The following is a 17349-nucleotide window of genomic DNA, read 5'->3' as shown; positions in this document are numbered from 1 at the left end:
CACACACAAAAATAATGATTTTTGTGAATACACCTAACCATAACCTTAAACATAGTAAACTAAATTCTTTGGGTTCTTTTAGTTTTCCAAGAACAGCTGAAGTTTTGATAAAAATAGTTTTCCTTGATTTTCTCATCAAGGAGACATTGGTGCTCACACTGAGTTCGATACACACACACATCTCTCTCTCTCTCCCCCTCTCTCTCACACACACACACATACACACACACACACTCTATCTCTCTCTCTCACACACAAACACACACTCTCTCTTTCTCTCTCTCTCAGACACTCACACACACACACACACACACACACTCTATCTCTCTCTCACACACAAACACACTCTCTCGCTCTCTCTCTCTCAGACACTCACACACACACACACACACACACACACTCTATCTCTCTCTCTCACACACAAACACACACTCTCTCTTTCTCTCTCTCTCAGACACTCACACACACACACACACACACACTATCTCTCTCTCTCACACACATACACACTCTCTCGCTCTCTCTCTCTCAGACACTCACACACACACACGCACACGCACACGCACACGCACACACACACAGTGAGACAGCGGTGATGGGACATCACTCTCAGGGCTGTTTCGTAGCCTTTCTACTGGAATGTGTGTTAACCCGTGAGTTCAAAGAATTAAATAAATAAGCCTCCCTACCTGAGAAGAATCTTTAGCTCTGTTTCGGTGGGGAAAGATGGATTGCCTGAACTCTCCACCAATCACAACACAGCGCATTGGCGGCAGCATTGATTGATGAACTATTTAAGTCGTCAATCTTGCATCACACCCCTTTTTTAAAAGCTGCTGGGAGAGGCTGCAGTGTCTGCACCATCTATGAGACCTGACCAACACAAAACATCACTCGTTTCACCGCGCGCTTTACCAGCCGTCAAATATCCGCACGCAACATTATTATGGCTCTTAATTGCTTTCCACTCAGTACAGAATCATGCATAAATGACCAAAAGCTGGCAGAAAGTCTCAAAGCAGCACTACCAACTCGTTCCGTTTTTGGCCACGAGTCACATCCATTCTGGTCTGGCTGGATTAGGCTTCACGCGAAAGCCTCCAGGAGAGACGCCGGATTCTCGCTGCATCTGCACACACGCCCTCTTAATTCACACGTGCCGAGGTCTGACGGTGGGCAAGCGCGTTCTTCCTCAAGACAGCGTAAATGAAACCCTGAAGATCTGGCCGTGCACAAGCTAAACTTGATTAGTTCACTTAGCTGGATGTTTTTTAAATATAGAAATCGATTAGACTTTTTCTCTATTTCTGCTGCCTATGTCTGGTATACTGGTTTCACATGATGATGGGAATTTTTTGTTTCAGTTATATTTATTCAGCATCATAACCATTATAGTCTCACAAAAAAAAAATCTATTGCACAATTAAAAATACACAAACCATAAAGGAAAAGGTATGTTTCCTTTCCAGAAATTAGTTTTGGGGTTTTGTGTGATTAAATTGTGCAACACTGTACAACATTGTCCTAGGTATAACTAATGTTTTCATCTGAGGTTAAAGGAGTCCAGCCCAGGCAAGCTGTGTCAGACTGGTAAAATATCAGACTCGTACACAGTACACAGATTCGGTACTCAGGAAGCACGACTCCATTAACTTTAATTAATGTAAAGTTAAATTTAATCATATATCATTAATCCGTGATATGTTTGGAAAATATCATGATACCAAATTCTGTTAATATTGCCCAGACACATTTCACTCCACTGGGTTACATTGGTTTCTAATGAGTTAATAGTGAGAGCAAGCGTCAAGGTAATTTGCCAACATTTGTTTTGTTTCGTTTTTTTCTCACAGTATTTCCAAATGAGGTCTCTTTCTAGGTCTTTCTCAAAAGGACCCACTGAAGACAACTGAACACAGCGCTATTGATTGTGATAGCAATGGGGACAAACAGTAATAGTATTGATGAAAACAAGACGATCTATCTGAGCAGGGATCGTTAGCTGTTGCCTAAGACCCACATGCGTGGCATGCAATAGATAATTTCATAATTACCCTCATATTTAACCCGTTTGAACTCTAAACACCTGCAGTTTCTTTGTTAATATGTTCACACTGACGTCCATGATATGAGCTGATAATGATTCCAAAGTTTAAAGATATACTGAACATTTTTGCTACAGAGTTTAGTGAACTGAGAGAGAAGACATAGAGGACAATAAAAAATGAGAAGCAAAGGGGGATTTGGGGTGCCATGTTATCCAGGGGGAAACAGGATAGCCCCCCAACCCTGCCGATCAACGTGTTTGGCATCTTCCTCTCTGGCCAAATGAATGGCTTCACTTTTCTATTGCTTTCATTGCATTGATTTGTTTTATTAGCCGATTGATTTCCACCTCTCCTCTTTGCTTATCGACATGAGGGCAGAGCGCACGGAACCGGCCCGACCCAACTCCCAGTCCGCAGGCCGCAGCTGTGGTGGCATCCATTTCCCAGAATTTAACAGGGACAAAGCTGGTTCACAATATCCGGAATGAAGGCTAAGGATACCTGACGACCTCACACGGTGATTAGTGGGGGGGTGTTTCTGCGTGTGTACATTGGTGGGTGAATGTGAATGGGGTTTCTGTGGGTGTGTGTTTGTGTGTGTGAATGCACAAATAAGCATAAAACTTGCATGGATACCATATGTGCATGATAATGTGTGTGTGTTTGTGTATGTGTGTGTAGTGTCTTTGGTCACAGTATCCACCTGTTCTGGACACTGATCTTTGGAACGGCCATGTCTGGCCGTTCCTTTTAACCCCGTTTCAGGGAAGGACAATAGACAGGAAATCATTTACACCAGTGAGTCAGACTCCAGTTCATGCAAGGAATTGTGGGTTTTTTATGCTGCCAGATATAGATGAGCAGGGATTTACCTCTGCAGGCCAGGACTCTAACATCACAACGGTACACTCGAAATCAACATTTTAATACCTCGGCTATCCCCTATCCATCATCTATATTATGACATAACACACACATGGACACTGATGCCCGTGCACGTGTGTGCACTCACACACACACACACACGCTAACACACAGCCCAGACATGCTTTCTTCCTCAGCTGTTACAGTTTAAAGTTTTACATCCCCTGTTGTGCAGACTATTGTAAAACGGATCAGAAAAAATAAAACCAGTGCAAATGCACATCTCAGTGGTTCTCTAGGCTCAGTGGAGCACAAGAAGCTCGTACTTGCAACGCTGCCATAATATTTCCGCTTGCTTACATGGACATTCCTGGACACTGCCTGGGCCAGAGCTGCCAAAACAATCTAAAGCGTGTGTGTGTGTGTGTGTGTGTGCGTGCGTGCGTGTGCGTGTGTGTGCATGTGTGTGTGTGTGTAATATGTGAACATGGAACCATAACGTGAGCCTGTGCGTGTCCCGTGAGCCGTGTCTTGGTTGGTTTGCTTTAAACGTTGCAGTCTGTGAGCAGTTTTGCTCCAGTCTTAAGAACCATAGTGGCAGCTAGCAATGGATGGTGTTCTTTATCGCAACCCCACCCTCTGCGCACCCCTCCTCTTTTCCAGACACTTCAGTATGTTTATCCAGCTTGTGGGAATTCCTGTTCCATGGACAGTGTCCTCGGGACGGTGGCTGTTCCCATCCTGCCTGGACCGGCCAGCGCAACCTCTCTGAGCAAGCATGCCTCTCTCCTTTGCTCTTATCTTCCAGACAGATGGCAGGAAGTCCCACTCACTCCACTCCTGATGTCTCGCACAAAACGAGAAAAAAATCTTTTTTGGTTTGAAATAAATCCAGTTGGTTTTTTTTCCTTGTTTTCCTTTACTTGTTAAAAAATTCTGTAGCTTGCACAAATAATGCAATGGTTTCTGGGAGATGATATGGAGACTATCCTGAATGTATTCCTCCTTAACTAACTGTATGTATTTATTCACTCTTGCCAAACTTTATAATAAGTGGAGAGGTGGAAGAGAGCATGCTGGGGGGTGGAGGGGGGGCGGTGCCCCATTATGGGGGCGGAGCCCCATTCTCTCCAATTATACTCTTCCTTCCTCTCTTGACGCCTTCCTCCTGGTCTTGATCCACTTTTGGTTGGCTTTGGACATTAATTAGCATTTCTATACACATCTCTCTCTCCCTCTCTCTCTCTCTCTCTCTCTCACACACACACACACACACACACACACACACATACATAATCTCTCTCTGTTTTCTCTGAGGCTTCTGGCGGTAGTTTCCTGCTCTTTCATCTCTGTCTCTGGTGGTGGGACTATTAGCTGTGTTGTACCTGTAAGTGGTTGCTGAGCAGGAGTCGCAGGATGTGCGCGCGCAGTAGAGAGACAGAGAGAGAGAGAGAGCCCAGAGGCTGGAGACTGGGAGATGAAAACGCTGGCAACTCTGCCAGCTAATTACACCTTCATTCAAGAGAGAATGTGGCAAGAATTACAGCCCGAGCTCTTCTGCCAACAATCATATCTGCGTCGTCCTACCGCTGCGCTCCGGCTTTCTGTCGAGTGCCCTGTATAGACGAGCACCGCCAATCTCGGTGCATCCCCGACAGGCGTGTCTCGTCTACGTCCGCGATGGGGGCAAAGGGCGGACGGCGGCAGACCAAGGGTGAGCAGGGTGCAGCGTGATCACGTGACCAGCCACAGAAACCAGACAGGGATGGCCAAGCAGAAATGAGAGGCAGAAGTAGAGCAGGATGTTCACACAAGTTTCACTGTACCAGGTCATCTAAATCAGCGACCGAGGGCCCTGAGTGCTCTCTCTCTCTCTCTCTCTCTCTCTCTCTCTCTCTCTCTCTCTCTCTCTCTCTCTCTCTCTCTCTCTCTCTCTCTCTCTCTCTCTCTCTCCCCTCTTTCCCTTTCCCTTTTGGAAGCCTGCCACACTTAATTGTTTTTATCCACATTCCAAGGGCCCAGAGCTTCAGATCAAGATGAACTACCCTTCTTGGATCTTGGAGAGACAGCTGTAAGCGTGACAGTCAGAACTATACAGCATGAGAATATCTGATAATAACAGAATGCCAATCAAACCAGGTTTCATACCTGCTGTGCGCTTAATCGTTAACGTACGGAAACCTCGACCCTGACCTTTAGTGCCCCCTCCAGGAGTGTGAGCACGGGAGAGCCAGTACGTTTGTGGATTCTGACCCGGAGCCCTGGCCAAAGAGGAGTGAGCACACTTGTGCTACCGCACAGCACACTACAAACACACACACACAAACACGCTGAAATAATCTGCGCTGGCGGGCTACCCCCACAAGACTCAAAGCAGAGGGCCAAGGAGAGAGGGCGAGCCAACAGGATGGATCAAAAAAGAGCTCGTTCCTTTCTCACAGTTGTGAGAAAAGTCACCCTCTTTGTGTAAACTGATACAGCAGTATACAATTCAGCCAGAGTTTAGCCTGCTTTTAAGACCATAGAATGTAATGGTAAAATGATTAGCTATTGCACATTTTACCAAATAAATTTCATAAGATTTCTCTTTTTTTAAGAGAGTAGTCTGAAGCATCTTGTTATGTTTAGTAACATTTTTTTTATGCATTTTTTTGGTTCCGTCTTTCTCTTACCCGTGAGAATAACGGCGATATCCATTTCTCATGCAAACGGTCAGTATAAGGAGCTTTGAGGCAAAACGTGACATAACCAATAGTTCCATTCAAACCACAGTGGCCTCAGAAGGCCTTTAGAGCGACAAAGCTAGAAGCTCAGAAAGCCAGTAAACCAATCCTAACACCTGTCCTAAACACTGGCCAAGAAACCAGCCAAAAACTGTCCAAAATCTATCCTAAAACGTATACAAAAACACTGAAACTTTGGGAGGTATATTAAAAGACACGATGCTTCTGAAAAAAGCAGCTCCACCACCCATCTAAAAAAAGATTATTTTGAAAAATAAAATCTTTAAAGGAAATTAAGAATTATATTAAACTCAAATGCAATATGTCTACAAATGCAACGATGATTTCAGTCTTTTCTTAAATATGTAGTTGACTGTACGTCCCCTTATATAAAGGGGCACGCAGCCTTGAACTTGAGAAAGAAAGAAAAAAATACACAATACAAAGGCAAAAAAGTTATGCTTTAAGCCTATTAATAAAGTTGATATTCCTGCTCTATAATCCATCTTTCTTATCTGTCGCCTTTCCTGATACTGGCAGTGCCGAGGACCTAAGCTAGCTGTCTGGAAATGCTGCGAGTGCGCCGGCCAAGCACACAGCAGAAAAGGGCGCGCGGATGTGTCCGAGCACCGACACTCCTTCTGCCTCGTCAACAGGACCCCCCGCGGAGGAATTTCAATTTCATATATTTAATTATCCCTGTCAGGGAGAAGAGGCGACAAAAAGTAGCCCTTTGTTCCTTTCTGCGCCGCCTCCTGCATCTTGCGCTCAGTTCATTTCGGCATGCGGATATGACTAATTGTCTCGCCGCGGCACCAGTGTGGGATAAATAGTAATTTTGGACGCCGCTCGAGGGAGGTGGATCTGGGGGCATTCATGTGTCAGTTTATGATATTTGAGCACAATGGTCCGTGCATAATTCAGGTGACGGTATAAACACACCAATGCCACTGCACGCACAGAGAACCCCCCCCCCCTCCACACACACACACACACACACACACACACACACACACACACACAGAACAGTTTTGTAGTCCCCTCAGCGGCTTGTACTTTTTCTCCTTTGTGGAGGAAAGCATTCAGTGTGCTCATATCAGTCACTGAAATTGCCACTTTGTTTAGAGTGCTGGTATTAACATCATAATTAGAGAGGTAGTGCGGGGACGAACAGTGCGCTGCACAGGTTGTAATAGTGCACCAACAATCACTGCAGCTCCATGGACACGCATATATGCGCACGCGCAGAAATAATCACATACTCTGTAGTTACATGCACTACACATTCCCACATTTTGATATAAATAAATTATGCTAAAATTCAGATTAAGCCTTTGGGTTAACCTTAAACCTTTTTGGGTTAACCTTAAACATTTGTAACATAAATATTGGAATTCTTTCTTGTGCAGCTATTGTGGGTTTTTTGGTTTGTTTATTTGTTTGTTTGTTTGTTTGTAGCTATAATAAAGAATTTATTTTAAAATATGATGGACACTACTGACACTAGTGATTATGATCACATGTTAATGGTAGGAACATTATTTAATGTTACTGTTGGTGTATGTTAAAAAGTCATATTTTAGGATTCAGAAAATGCAAAATATGATTGCCAGTAAGAGTGTCATTAGTGGTGTTTACAGATTTAAGGAATGAAAACATAGTATGTTTATAGTATTTTCTAGTTTGAGAGTTGCATGAGACTCAGTCTAAGCAAACTAAGTTAGTCATGTGTTTATGCACATCTGGCAAACAACATTAATTTTTGTAACCACTACTGGCAAGATGTTGTGAAATCTTTGGTGTTGTTTTCTATCTGATTTCTATTGTTTTCTTTCTAATTTCTGTTGTTGTTTTCTGTCTGTTGTTGTTTTCTTTCTGTTGTCTGTTTTTTTCTGTTGTTGTTGTTTTCTGTCTGTTTTTGTTGCTTTCTGTTATTTGTTGTTGCTGGTTTCTCTCTGTTGTCTGTTGTGTCTGTTGTGATAGCCCTTGCCCCTTGCTGACCCTGGGATAAGGGTCAGGGTGTAATTAAGCAGCAGCAAAAGACAGTTTACTATTTTTGTATCAACGGAGTAAATAACTCCTTGAAAATGTTCTATCTACCTCATAATACTGCTGATTTTGTTAGATAAAGCTAAATGCTCTTCAGACACTTCCAAACTGACTTAATCTCATATCAAATGACAGGGATGTGTGTGTTGGAACACCCCCACAGCACTGATGTTTTATTGGAGGTAAACTATGAGTTAATGTAGCTAGCTTGACCCATAATGCACAGCAGCTGAAAGTGAACATGCATTCGATAGGGTGGTGTGTGTCAGACCATCTGTGTTGTTATCTCTTGGCGAGGATTACAAACTGAGGCAAAAATCTCCTTTTGAATGTCGAGATCTTTTAGCGTACAAACGTCAGTGAGCTACAGTAGGCGTTCAGCATGTGTAATTTACGGGTTGTAGTCCAGACCCTGCTGTTCTCTGTTCTAACTATCCTCACACTGGGATTTTCTAATGCCATATTGAACATGAAGGTTTAAACCCCCCAGGATTGAGACATGCAAAGGATTACATTTCAGTGTGCACTCAGATCTCCATCTACGGGCTCCTGACAAGGGGACAGATTAAAATGTGAACGGAACGTATGGGAACGCTTTGACCTTTGACTGGGCCTGTAGAGAGAACTACTCAGCCAGATAAATATTGCCAAAGTGTTTAAAATTATTAAGTTTAGGAAGATAAAACTTGTTAAAATGGCTCTACATTAGAGCAGTGTTACAGGAATTACAGGTAAAGTGACCACAGCACCATACCAGAGAACGTCAGCTAGAAAAAGGGAATCCATCACCTCTTACTCGTTTTTGAAAAAAATGAAATGTTTCAAAGAGAAAAAACAATTCTAAACAACTTCCCTGAAAAGCCTGAAAAAAACCCCTTAAAAGGCCTTTACTGTGAGAGAAAAACTACTCAGCATGCAAAAAGACTATTAAACAGAGTAGCATTTGGCTCTGCTGTCTAGGTGTTTGAGAGATGAACACACACTGCGTCAGAATAGCCCCCACACACACACACACACACACACACACACACACACTCTCTCTCGCTCTCTTTCATAGCATTACAGTGCGGCCCGAAGTGTGTCTTGCCTCTCCAGCCGAATGTCATTTTCAGCTATTCGTACGGAATAAGAATCATTAGCGTTTGCAAAGTTACCACGTTGGCATGGTGAGAGAGAGCGAGAGAGAGAGAGAGAAAGGGAGGCATTTTATTACTCACATTCCTCTTTTGTGGACACACGGGCCCTTCACCAGTTGCCATGGTGTCAGAGCTATCCACATTTCATAATTCTCCCCATTTATCTTTGACTTTTTCTGTCATTCTCAGGTCCTGACCACCATCTCTTTTCCTTTCTCTGGCCCGGTTGCTGTGAGGAGCTTTCCCTTTGTGTGAAAAACGCGACAGAAAGTTTTCTCCACGGCCCGGCCGGCCAGCCGAGTTTCCCAAAGCTGTAAATAAAGAATTGCTTCACACGCTAGGCACCTGCCGGGTGGCCGGCAGCACCGCGCTCAGCTGGTCCCAGACCTGACCTGAGCTGATTTCCCCCTCCGCGCTTACGGGCTTCCAGGTTTGCCCCCTACGCGCCCGTGGCCGATCCCAGACCGGCCGGCGCCCGTCCCACAGGGGCCGGGGCCGCAGCCTCTCCCAAACCTTGGGTGCTTGTTTCTGTTTGGATATGTTTAGACAAAGCCACAGGCTGTGCGCTCGCAACTCTCCTGTAATGTTTAACAGGCGGGGCGATTAGACAACAAACAAAAACAAAACGCACAAAAAAAACTTTGATTCTGAAGTTTCAAACCCGAGCGTCTCAGGGTTTCAAGTGGGGCCGTTATTAAACCAAACTCTCCACACATACTGACATTTGCATATCTACAGTCAAGTGGGGAATAACTGCTGCCAAAAGAGAGCAAAAGAAATGAGTTGAGGGCTTGAGGAGGAAAAAACGATTAGCATTCTGTGTATAAATAGTTCCAGGATAAGGGCTGTTAAGTTTGAAATTAACATGTAAACAGTTGGAAAGTCTACGACCAACCCCCTTTCCCCAGCACCTCAGCCCCCAGCTTTCTTTTAAACCTTGATAAATATACATAAACCCTCACACAAAGCCTGCCTTGTCTGCTTAATGGGAGAGCTCTTAATGGAGACATATATTTCCAGGATTATATCAGCATTCAGTTGCAAATTTCGAGTTTTAATACTCCGGCCTAGTCTGTGAGTAAGCGTATCGTCTGAATGCAGGGGACACCTGCGCTGTGGGCCGGGTTTGCGCGGGGGGCTCGGCGCTGACCCGCTCAGCCTGCCAAGCTCACTTTTCCCACAGTGCCTTTCACTCCCGAGACGCTTCTGCACCGCACTGTTGTAACTTTATTCCCTCCCCTCTGCCACGGCTGTTTTCAGGAAAACTTTGCAAAGTCCAAAAAAATAAAGGGAGAACGGAAGAAATCTCCTTATCAGGCCCTGGCTTGGATTCACGCGGGGCCATGCCGGGTGCCGATCTCGGGTTTCCCATAGGTGAGCAGGCCACAGGAACTCGACTTCGCTTACTCAGTACTGTAAAATAAATAAATAAATAAATAAAAAAGAGCCCAAAAACCAAAAGAAAAAAGCTGGAATAACAGGAGCTGTGTGTCTGTACACTGGAGGCAGCGAGGCCCCTTTGTGGGTTTATTGTACATTAGTCGCTATGGGGGGGGTGGGGAAGAGGGAGGGGCTAGTCGGGGGTTGGGTGGGCATTCTTATTCCCTCCACATTCACTGCAAACAAAATCCTGCCTGTATTATGTTTTTTTTTTGCAAATTTATACCCAGGATGTTGGTTTAGTTTTTTTTTTTTTCTAAAAAAAGAAGGGGGAGATTCTCTCTCACTCTCTCTCTCTCTCTCTCTCTCTCTTTCTTTCTCTCTCAAGTAAGTGTCTGCTTTCATGAGCAGGAGAGATTGAGGTGCACAAACAAAGCTTTGTTTCTGCTACCCCACAGATGCAAGACAGCTCCCTCCCTCGCTCCCTCCACAGAGCTGCTCCCTCCCTCGCTCCCTCCACAGAGCTGCTCGCTCCCTCGCTCCCTCCACAGAGCTGCTCCCTCCCTCGCTCCCTCCACAGAGCTGCTCCCTCCCTCGCTCCCTCGCTCCCTCCACAGAGCTGCTCCCTCCCTCGCTCCCTCCACAGAGCTGCTCGCTCCCTCGCTCCCTGCACAGAGCTGCTCCCTCCCTCGCTCCCTCCACAGAGCTGCTCCCTCCCTCGCTCCCTCCACAGAGCTGCTCCCTCCCTCGCTCCCTCCATTGGTGGGTTGTTCCTGGGGCAACGCTACACCTTTGCCTGCTAACACGTCCTCCATAAATAAAAGAAACATCTTTAATAAACAGAGAATCTGGTTTGAACATATATAAGTAAAATCCAATAGTATACCATTATTGTAACAATCTTTGTCCTTACACGCCAAGGACTAGTGGAATGTCTCATTAAGCTGTGACCGTCTGTTTTGTCTAGTTTTGGTCCGTATGCACTGGGGGCGATTTCAGATATAATGTGCTGTACGTACATACGTAACACGCGACTCCTTCCTCTCCCTTTCAGAAAAAGCCGCAACGTGCCATCTGCATTATCGCGCGCTCAGAGAGAAACCGAGAGCGTCCAAAGCGGCCTTGTGAAAGCAGACACTTCCTCGACTTCCAGTGTTTAAATATTCAAAAGCAGAAGGTTTCGCTACTGGCTGAAAGGCTAGTTGGTGTCAGCGTCATTCAAAGCGCTCTGATATGGGGTGGGATTCCAGTCTGAAGATTAAAAAAGGCTTTTTTTTTCCTGCTGTGAGCTTTCCTGGAGTACTTACGGATTTTCTCTTCACGCGGACTATTGTTACATATATTACAAGCATCTGTCAGCACAGTATCAGAAGAGGTTTATTAAGACCTACTAAAATATTCAGGGTTCTGCCGGTTTTAGCCCCGAACGCTGCGCAGAGTACGAGTCGAATTTCATAAGTGTGTGGACAGCTGAGTGACAGTTTGATCACACCTGTTAGGCTGAAAATTTGGTATAACGATCGGTCTGTTGACATGCGGCTCTGACCACCGTGTGTGTGCATGCGTGTGTGTGTGTGTGTGTGTCAGGTTGAGAAGAACACACTAAATCTCTGATTTCAGGCCTCGAGTGGGAGGTGGAACACAGAGGCTCTAGTCCCCTCCCTGTCAATGTTGCAAATTCAGGCCAAATCTGGTTATTAGCTTCCATCTGGTCAAGCAGTCATTTATAAGTACAGGTGCCTCAGGCATGTGGCATTAGCATACAAAGGAGCCAATCAACGGACTGGTTATCATACCGCAGTGGCGACACCCTCCTGGGTATCTCCGGTTCACATCTAGACGGATAACTGATCCGCATCCCAGAGCTCGCCCTCGGGAGGCCGCGGCCATCATATCAGCAGAGGGCACCCCCACCTCCCCAGGGCCTGCGTGGAGGGCAGCTTTAACAGGAGAGATCGCACAACCCTGCAGGAGACCCGTAGCGGGGTGGTGGGGTGCAGGGGTGGAGGCAGGAATGATGGGAAGTCCCTGGCCCCCCACAGCACCTCCCGAGCTCCCCTCTCACACGCTGGACGATCAGAGGAATGAGGAGTCCTAAGGGCTCTGTAGAGTAGGGGAGAAAAGGAAGGAGATGCTGATTTCTCTCTTGTTGACATGGTGAGCTGGACTTTAATTTGGAGGAGCCTCCCCCTCCCGCACGTCCACTCATAACCCCCCCCCCCCCCCGCCCCACTTCGCCACGCCCGCGCCCACAATTAGCGGCCAGGAGCACCGTCGGGGGAAGGAGGGCGGAAGATACCCCCCTGCCTAAGCCCCTCTGAGCCAGCCGAACCTCCTCACCTCCCCGCTACCTCCAACCGTGCGTGGCCACCCGCCCGGTCCGGATGTGATGTGTTTGATCCTATGCTGAAGACCTCGCCCCCGGGGCAGGGGAGATGTGGCCCGTTCATGCGCCCCTAGTACATCATAAAGAAAGAAAAAAAGAAATGTGGAGAAAGTTTCTCTTTCACGCTTCGCACTGGAGGCGCAAAGCCCGGATCAGTTTGGAAGCCATGTCCGACGGCTAATCGAATCCACATACGAGTGCTATTACCCTGGTCCCCGTGACCTGCACGGCGTGGAAAACAGCTGTGTGACAGAGAGGGAGGGAGAGGGAGAGAGAGAGAGAGAGAGAGAGGAAAAAAGATAGACGAATGAGGAGGCGAGAGAAGGGCAGTGTGCCATTTGACACGTCTTTTCAGTAAAGCTGTCCTTTCCTCACGGCGAGCTTCTGGGAGCTATGCAGCATTCAGCAGCAGCATGGTCTGCTTTCATTCAGGCTCCACCCACTTCATTACTCACGTTTATTTATTCGAAACACCTTGTAGGTTATAGAGTACAGTTATAGAGTACAGACCGCACTGGTGCCCTGCGCAGGTTCTGTTAGCTATCCATCCATGCCCAGGTTCTGATTGCAGATCAGATCTCTGGCTTGATATTTTGGGGCGGACCACTCTATACCCAGCAGTGACGCTGACGTGTAAACACACACCGCAATGCCTGGTGCCCTCACACACTGTCCAGCACAACACACACTGTCCAGCACAACACACACGACCAAGTCAATGTCACTGCTGAGTTGGGAGGGATGACCTCATTCCCGGTGGTCCTCTTTTCAGGGTAGGGAGTGCCTGACGTACTGGCCAAAACTGTTCACCTGTAACATATACTTATAAAATACATGCTCCTAAAAAAAGTGTCTGTTTAAATAGGTGTACGTAGGCCCCTGCCCTCACGCCCACCCCTATGCAAATTAGAAGCGCCCACATGTTACAGCAAGCTGCTGGCTGCATGCGATTTCGCACTGCCAATTAAGGTTCTCTTGGCAGTTTACGCGAGCGGTTTCATTAGAGGAGATAATATTGCAAAGTGAAATGATAAGCAATCATTATGATGAATGCACAGACATTATGGGGGCCATGTTAATGAGGTGTAAACGATCCCATTATTTCTTTTGAAAGAGTGGAGATTAGATGAAAGTGGAGTGGACACTGCTCCAGCATGCTCGCGCAACGCGGCACTAATTAGCAGCCAATCTCCAGCAGCCAATGAGGCGCAACCCCTTGGTAAACAATTACGCCTCTGTCGCTCAGGGCGACGTGGACATGAGCAGACGGATGGCGGCATCGGATCTGAAAGCAAGATCTATCTGTGAGGAGGTCCCGACGATCGATGCCTTCCAGGACGACGGCATCGTTTCTGCACGCGGTTCTGATGACAAAGAGACTCGCTCATGTCTCTCCTGCTACGCTAGCGCAAAGCGGAACGGAGCGAAGCGAAAAGTGCTGATGTCATCGGGGCCAGGGTCGTGTGATGTTCCAACGTTCAGACTCACAACCTGAATTAAAGGTTTTCTGTTTTCCCCCCCCCCCCCCCCCCGGCTGAACTATAGATGCTACAGAGATTTTTCATTCAACAAAACTAGTGAGATCCTTCAGCGGTAGATGTGTAATTTGTGATACCTGTTGCACTGTTGCTACACATAAGGTTGCTAGGTGTTGCGATGGCCTTAGTACACGTGCACAAAAGAGATGTGGGATTGTTAAGCACTGCGAGGATAATGCTATCTCCAATATGAATGCAGAGGAGGATGGTATCAATAGCCTGGGCCGTGTGACTGATGGGACTAGTGTTCACTGCAGCCTCTGAAGGAGCACTACAATTAGAGCTGTCATATTGATGAAGGGTCAGGCCACACCTCAGACAGGGAGCACGCACGTGTGTGCGGGCAGAAAAACAGACAAACACTCACACACACACCCAGAGCAGCAGCAGTGAAATGAAAAGCTTGTAGCTGTCCTCATCGCACAAGCTGAGAGCTTAAAGATGACCAGGAATGGTGCGCTACGTGCTATGTGTTCCCGAACGCACACGCGCGCGCACGCACCCACACCACAATCGATTTTATACTCTCCTCTTTTCTCTGATAGATGTTCCTAGATTATGAGAATAAAAGCATTTCTGTAATCCTTCCGTCAATGGCATTATTCTTTACAGACAACAGGCTCTTATCGTTGATTGATAACGTTTAACTCAAAAACATATTTAAGCATTAGGAATGTCAATATTTTGTCGGCCACTGAAGGTGACCCCTGGCACCCCTGTTTGCAGTGTGTGTGCACACGACACTGGAGGTAAATTTGCAGGGCCGGTTATGTGGGGAGGCTATTATGGATTTGCTATCTGGGCCTCAAGTGTTGGCTGCTGATTATGTGATTAAATCAATAATCATTTCTCTCCGGGTTCCTCTGCGCCTCTGTTCCATCCCTCTCTTCCTGTGCAGCTGAGCGGAACGGCCAGGTAAACAGCACATGCACACGCTCACACGCAAGCGCCCCGATCCCATCAACAGGCACAGGTGTGCGCGTACACACACACGCACAAACACACACGCACAAACACCTCGCACAATGAAAAGAAAACTGCCGGTACAGAAATGATGACATGACATGACATGAGTCATTTCCCAGTTTCCTATGCATCAGATCGAGCTATCACAGTTTTTTTTATTCATGTTTTTTTTTTATGCAGGATCTTACAGTCAAAGTGCTCAGCCCTGCCCCAAGCGTGGCGGTGCAGGACACGCATGCAGGACACTAGGTCCTGCACACCCGGTAAGAGCCACCGCTCTGCTCAGAGCAGGATGCGTGTGCGGAGAGGGAGTCCTACGTCTGTGTCGATCTGCGTGGTGTGGTCCTTGGTAACGTAGGGGGAGGCAGGGCAGGTTGATGAGGAATCATGTGGAACAGGTGCTTACGGTAAAGCATGTCAGTGTCTGATCAGTCACTGAGCCAATACAGTCGTCATGCTCCCTCAAACATGCTTGACTTTGGATTTTGCTTCATAAATAAAAAGGCAAGCACAAAGGCTCAAACGCACGCACACACGCGCACACGCACACACACACACACACACACACACACTCACACACATACACTCACTCTCACACACATACACACTCACACACACACTCACTCTCACACACACTCACACTCATACACTCTCACTCTCACACACACACACACACACACACACACACACACACTCACACACTCTCACACACACACACACACTCACACACACACACACACTCACACACTCTCACACACACACACACACACACACACACACATTCATAGTGATGCCAGCCCCTCTCCATGATACTGCTGCTGGGCCTTTTGCCCTATTGTGTCTAGACTACAGGAAATGCAAAATTACGTTTGTTTACGAGCAACAGGAAGTGTGCAGTGGAGCCATTCCGCTGTTAAAATGTGCCGCCCAGAGCGGTTACAGCAAGCAGTGATGTGCCAGAGAAATACACATCCACAATACTGTTCAGTCAGGACATTTTTACATATCTCCATGTAAATGCTTAAATGAGAATTACTCAGAATAAGAAATAAAATGGTGGATAAACGAATATCCAAGGGCAAGGAATCGTCGGGGTAGATTTTATAGTCATTTTGTTGCAAGACACTTAAAGAAGTTCTGCACATTCTCTCACTGTCATTCAGGATGGTGTGTGTGCATGTGTGCGTGTATATACTTGTGTGTGTATGCTTGCAATGGTGTGTGTGTGTGTGTGTGAGTGCGTGTGTGTGCGTGTGCGCGTGTGTGTGCGCGCGTGTGTGTGCGCGCGTGTGTACGTGCGTGTGTGTGCGCGTGTGTACGTGTGTGTGTGCGCGTGTGTGTGTGTGTGTACGTGTGTGTGTGCGTGTACGTGTGTGTGTGCGCGTGTGTGTGTGCGTGTGTGTGTGTGCGTGTGTGTGTGTGTGCGTGTGTGTGTGTGTGCGTGTGTGCATGTGTGTGCGTGTGTGCGTGTGTGTGCGTGTGTGTGTGTGTGCATGTGTGTGTGCGTGTGTGTGTGTGTGTGTGCATATGTGTGTGTGTGTGTGTGTGTGCGTTAACAGATGAGAATCCCTGGGCTCCCTGCTTTAAATCCATACCCAATAAAAATCAGCGTGGTGGTGGAAAACAAACGCAAGGACTCACATCTGTAAAACATTGATCCTGCAGACTGCAGCCTGGCTGCATATCCAATGAGAAAAGAAATCATTTTTGATGAATTAAGCTCAAAACAGTAGCAGGGGAGGACAGTGTGGACACGCGTCCTCCTTAGTTTTCAGCTGTAGGACATATTACTCAGGTGTCCTTTACTCATTCATGCTTCGCTGTCTCAGTGGGAGACATGTTTACCCAACAGGCAAATAAACCAGTGCCAAGCTTCTGCTGAGCACACACACACACACACACACACACACCCCACAGGCTGAAGACACTCGTCCTGGCAGGGGAGACACACACCAGAACTGCGGCGAGAGTATCGCATGCCTCTCAGCCCGCCGTGCAGTGAATTGTGGGAGACGAATCAAAGAAGTCAAGGCGTGAGAAGTGGTTTCCGCGCCACTGCTAAACACCAGGCTCGCTGCCGCTGCCGACAAACAGTTCTGGAGCATTCACACCTCCCAAAGCAAGCTGTGTGGACAACGCTGGTTAAGTTCCTAACTCCCTGTGACCTTTCCTGTCCACGCATATGTATACACACACACACACACACACACACACACAGCTAAAGGTCTCTTGCCACAAGAACCGTCACATAAAAGTGAG

General features: G+C 46.9%; 1 protein-coding gene and 1 long non-coding RNA gene across 3 annotated transcripts in view; both read right to left on the bottom strand.

The window, feature by feature from the left end:
* Positions 1-12589, bottom strand: part of LOC145659959 (uncharacterized) — a 15784-nt gene extending 3195 nt beyond the window's left edge. The window contains exons 1-2 of the long non-coding RNA XR_014126152.1: positions 12541-12589; positions 11997-12303 (exon numbers count right to left, since the gene is read on the bottom strand). This is a non-coding gene — a long non-coding RNA (uncharacterized LOC145659959). The remainder of the gene's footprint in view (positions 1-11996; positions 12304-12540) is intronic.
* The window catches only part of LOC118241762 (uncharacterized), an 82500-nt gene that overhangs the window by 29592 nt on the left and 35559 nt on the right, over positions 1-17349 (bottom strand). The gene's annotated exons all lie outside the window — the stretch shown is intronic.

The sequence above is a fragment of the Electrophorus electricus genome, chromosome 11, assembly GCF_041902795.1.
Source record: "Electrophorus electricus isolate QZ-2024a chromosome 11, ASM4190279v1, whole genome shotgun sequence".
Taxonomy (NCBI): domain Eukaryota; kingdom Metazoa; phylum Chordata; class Actinopteri; order Gymnotiformes; family Gymnotidae; genus Electrophorus; species Electrophorus electricus.
The sequence above is the reverse complement of the archived record's forward strand: the minus strand, read 5'-3'. Positions and strand labels throughout refer to the sequence as shown.